This window comes from Dermacentor variabilis, chromosome 9 (genome assembly GCF_050947875.1).
Source record: "Dermacentor variabilis isolate Ectoservices chromosome 9, ASM5094787v1, whole genome shotgun sequence".
Classification (NCBI taxonomy): Eukaryota; Metazoa; Arthropoda; class Arachnida; order Ixodida; family Ixodidae; genus Dermacentor; species Dermacentor variabilis.
In genome coordinates this window covers 127,930,798-127,936,384 of record NC_134576.1, presented here as the reverse complement: position 1 = coordinate 127,936,384, position 5,587 = coordinate 127,930,798, and positions in this window count along the sequence as shown.

Below are 5,587 nucleotides of genomic sequence, written 5' to 3'. Positions count from 1 at the left end.
CCCATGTTTGCAGTTCTTGATCACCTTCTTATACCTGAACTTTGGTGCCTTGTGCTGCATTTAACGTGATAAACATTTTTGCAGTCTTGCAAATGTTGGTTCTATTCATTTTTTCATTTTCATGTTGCTTGGCAGCTCCATCCTCTAATGATAAAAGGAACAATTGACTGAGTTGCCAATTCACTGTAGCAAGCTAATGCAAAAATCACTAGAAGATAAAGACAAAATGAAGACACAAATAGAGTACCTTTATAATCATTGTGTCTGCCCTTTTGTCTTTATCTCCGTGTGTAGGTTTGTGCACCCTATAATAGTTCAGCCCATTGCCACGAAGTTGTCATATTTCACATGTGTTCCGTATTACCACACATACTGCTGACACTCATTACCATAATAATCCAGCGAGAACAATCCGTTCTATCCAAAATTATGACCACGGTATGTTGCAAAATAGTGGAATTTCACATATACTGCTGTATAAACCGAAGGTGATTGTAAAAGCAGTGAAAATATCAGAATTAAAACAAATAATGGATAAATGAGCTTATGAGGTAATCTTGCAACCACATGGCACGGCACCTTGGTGTCTGCCATTTCTTAGGCGCTAGCTGCCAAAATGTGTCAGTTTTTCTTCACAAGCACAGATAAACGCCTGCACAACGGGAAGATTAACGGCTGGCACAATGAAGCGAAGCTGGCTGGTCATTCACCCAGCCCAAACGCACTGCTGCCACCAGTGGCACAGACATCAGCTACAGTGGTTAGTATAATAAACCAATCTCTTAATTTTATCTTTTGTGACAAGCGCGACGACCACTGTCGAACCTGTAGCACGAACGAAAGCTGCGATATGCAACAGGTTCAACTCGAAGCCCACGTACGGCGACTGCTGCGTGCTTGCGAGATGGCTTAATCGTATCGCGCGCCTTACAGTCCGAACGCTGTGAGTAGCAGTCTGTCTTCTCTTTTTGTGTGAGCTGATGTGATGAGAAATTAAGCACTCTCAAGTGTTTGATATGCTCCAATAATCACTGCATGCATCGAACAGATTGTATCCTACTCTGTAAATAAGGTCTTGTGCGAACAGCATGAACACGGCAAAATAAATACACACCCACACAGACAGCACAGACACAAGGTGTTCCTTCAAATGGGCACACACCCAGTTCCAAATACCGAGTGGTTAGTATCAAAGAAAATGAAATATTTCAAAGAATCCATTACATATATGATGAAATGTTCTTGGGTATCCTATGCTTATCGGCATGGATTTGTGACTAGAATATAAACAGAATTATGCTGTTTGTTTATTTTCTTCCAAGAGTGACTCATACCCACTATGGCGGGTGGATTGGCTGAGAATTGGGGTGAGTTAAGTGATTATGCAAGTCTAAAAAGAAACACTCTTGAGAAATATCGCATAGCTAAAAAGTAAGAAGTGTAATAGAAATTTTAGAATTTAGCAAGATCATCTTGATTCAATTACAATCGAATCTCGTTAATTCGAACTTCCGGTTTATTCGAACTGATACCGTGGCCGCGTCAAAGTTATGCGTGTTCCAGTGGACGAAAACGGCCGGCAATTCGAGCGCACAAGCATTTGAGACGGTCAATTCGAACACGCCGCGCTCCGACATCAGCAACGCGCCAAATCACGCGGCTTCGCCTCTGACCAGCATTTATCTGACCACGCCATAGAGGAAAAGCTAAGGCGAGACCCCTCAACGCCGCACGCTAAAAAAAAAGTGGCGAAAATTTCAGCCTCGCTCAAACGGCAAGGTCGCCGTTTCTGTGTGGCGCCGTAATGCCCCAGCCACTCTAGCGGCAAAATGGGCGCCGCGGGAGGTATCAGTCCTGGACCGATTTATCGCGGCTCGCTACAGCGGCAAGTGAGCCGCTAGCATGGGAGACCATTGAGAGTGGCCCCTACACTGACGTACGCGCGGAAAAATGATATCATGCGGACCCGCCCCACCGCTCTGTTCGTACCAGTAACGCCAACTCTAGGGAGTTATCCCTGCATCTAGGGGTTTTAAGGTGTGTTTAGGGATTTAGCGTCTTTCTCGAAGTATATAGGAATTTTTGAAGATGGCAGTTATCTCGCCATTTACGCCACTAAGCATATTCTCAAGTACCCACGCTGACTTTAGCGAGGTCACTGGGACCAGCTGCTTCTTAACTCTAGCATTACCAGTGGAGGTGGAGCAGCGCGTCCGGGAGTGAATCGTTACAATTGCTAGTAAGTGCAGCGGGTCGTTTGTTGTAAATAACATTAGAAGCTGCTGAAGATCGAGTGAAGATGGAAGCATAGACTCACTTGTGTGTCGTGAAGCCAACCTTCGTCACAGTGTAAAACATTTCTTTTTTCCTAGTAAACTTCACTTTTCTGACAAAATTTTTGAATAGTAATTAGTTTTGCTTTATACGATCACGAGTATCGTTTGCACGTGATGCTGGGAGTTTACACTAACTTGTGTGCTGTGAAGCCCGCTTTTGTTAGTGTAATAAAATTAATAATCCTAGTAAGTTCTACCTTGCTGACAAAAATTTTTTGCGTGGTCATGCATTATATGATTATAAGACTCACTCGCCCCCCCCCCCACACAAAAAAATCGCTTTTTTGCAAGTTTTCTTTTTTAATTTTTTCGCCGTCTTAAAGGGTTAAAGGGGGAAAAAAAAGAAAATTACTTACGATTACAATACTCCCTAATGTGAAATTTGAGCACAGCGCCGATCTGTCAGCAGACGAAGGAAAACGCACGCAGTTGGAAGCAGCGGCAACTCCGCTGCTTCGGTGGCAGTCTTCAGTAAAGTTATGGTGGTTAGAAGGGTGCATCGCACGCGAAATGCGAAGGTTGTGGGTTCGGTTCCCACCTGCGGCAAGTTGTTTTTTCATCCACTTTATTTTCCATTAATTCTTCGTTTCTTTATTTCATTTATTAAGCACAAGTAATTTCCCCTATGTTGTCCTTGGTGTCAATGTTTGTTGGCTTCTTATGATTAGGAGGGTGCACTGTGACGGGCGGGAGCCGGGGGGGGGGAGAGCGCACAGAAGCGATGAACGTTGTAGATGGCGATACGTGTCGCTGGTGTGCCGCTCTCACGGCTTTTGAAGGGGGCAGAACACGGCAGCTAGCCGGCGCGCCGCGTTTGCAGCTCAGAGATGCACTATCATTGCACTATTAAGACGGGTGACACTTCTTCGGATAGCAGAAAATGGAAAGATGCGTTATTTGCAACACCGGAAGGCGCAGCATATATATATATATATATAGCCTTGCGATTTAAAAAAAAAACGAGGGAGATCACATTTGAAGGCCACTCTGGGCGAGTTGGTTTTTACTAAAAGGCTTGGTGTTAGCGCAAGCGAACGTGGGACCGTGAACACGAAGACAACCCGAAACGCCGACTTTCAACTTTTGTAATTCGGTCATCCGCCGCAAATATATTTGCGGCGGATGACCGAATTACAAAAGTTGAAAGTCGGCGTTTCGAGTAGGCGCAGAGAAAATCGTACAGTGCGCAAACAGACAAAAACAACGATGAAGCTGCACGCATCACTGCGTCATTCATTTCGCTTTCCGCGTCCGCATGCACCGTAAAAAAAAAAAAAAAAGTACATATGTGGGCGCTTTGGCGAACCTCAACATGCGCTAAAGATTTTCCATCACTGCTTTTGTTGTGCAAGTCCACAAGACGAGAAGAAACCACTTCATTACATAGTACGGTAATCCACATATGCACACATCAGACCGAACTTAGCCGTAGGCTCTACGTCACTCTCCTAAACTTAAATATATGTGGCGCTTCCTTTGAAGAGCCTTGCCCTTCAAACATTTTGTGAAAAAGTGCAGCCTAGTTAACACCGCAAACTGGATCATTTTTGCAGTGAGCTCTTTGCGATTGAGCTCGCACCCCTCTTAGGCGTAGTGAATTAAACTGCTCAACAACTGCATAAAATAATGCACACTGAAAGCATAAAGCTCCTCTGTTGAAAAAAGTAATGTGAATGCGTCCTCTAGCGCTTTAATAATAATAGAGCGTGGTTTGGTTGCACTACGTCTTCTCCTTCCGTTTGACAAGCACTTTCTTGGTGAAGTATAAGGCATACGGAAAGACAGTAGGAAAAGCGTCGTCAGTCAGCTGCGCATGATCGCGTGGAATTTCGACTACTTCCCCATTTATCACGTACATGCCGAAAGGCCATTTTCGATGTACTTCAATTCTAAGTGCCGTTCGCAAACGATCCGCTCTGTTGTGAATTCCTTAGCACGTTTGATGTTTCGCGATCACAACTAACGCCGAGCTGCGTCTTAGGCAGTCGGAAAGGGAGGCCCTTTGGCTTTGCACGTTCTGTACCCGCTTCTGCACCCGGGTACAAAACATGTTTGCGCTTTTGACGCCATGAATGCACATAGCGTTGTCTAATACATAACACAGGTGCAGCACAATATATTACGCGCTAGGCACCTCAAAATAATCACAGTGGCACATGTGCGACGCTTCCCAGCTAATGATCCTAATGATCACGATCGACCTGCAGAAAGCGCGGTCAACATGCCTACGCTTTCCCGGCAGACCTCGCTGACGCTACACTCATAGAATAAAGAACCAGCCGACTGGCAAGGGCCAATCCGCGGCTTGTCCTTGCACACCAGCGCGTTTCAGCGCCCCTAGCGGGGCCTGAAAATTTCATCGCTCATCGCGCATCTTTCTCGCACGGCGCATACACAGAGACGTCGCCCGTCACACTGCCCCCTTCTAGCCACCACAGTAGCGTTCCTGTATGTACTACACCATAATGCACCATAATACACCATAGTATACAGTGGCCACTGTAACGACAGCAAAGCCTAGTGCCATCCATCAAGCTGCGGGAAAAGCAAATCCGCTTGCTTCCCGCTCTTCCTTGCAACTACGCTCCCCTCGCCTTCTCTCTCAACTCCCTCGCAACTCCCTCACCTTCGACGGTCACCGCGCGCGCCCGCCCTGACGGCCCGGCGCCAGCTGCCCGCTCCCTAAAGTTTCGTTTTCTGCCGTTGTCGGGGGGGAAGCGAGCGTTGGCCGGCCTGGGCAGTTTCGTGGTTCTCGCTCGCTGTGTGCTTGCGCGTCGCGATATTTCACGACTCGCACCATTCATGCATCGGGCTATGGTGCACGCGCATAGTTCAAGAACAAGTCCTTCTTTTAATTCGAACAATTTTCGGGTCCCTTCGAGTTCGAATGATCGATGTTCGACTGCATGTACCTTACAACATCTGCACCAACGTCCCTATGGTAATGTCCCAGAGAAGAGGCTCCCTAAGATAGCATATCGGTAATCGTTATATTCAATCCATGCAGCACCATGAAATTGTCCTTCTACAGTTTGTTTTCCTAAAGATGAAAAACTGCGGCATGACAGGAACAATAAGTGTTATATTGCCTCATCGTCACCATAGTATGAGCACAAGGAGCAGGGCGCCAGACCATATCGACGCATTGATAGTTTAATGTAAGTATTCGAAATCGGAATTTGGTAAACAGGACTTCAACTTTTCTGTTGCGGCAGAAGTTTGTGCTCCAACGAAATAGTAGGTGTCGGTAA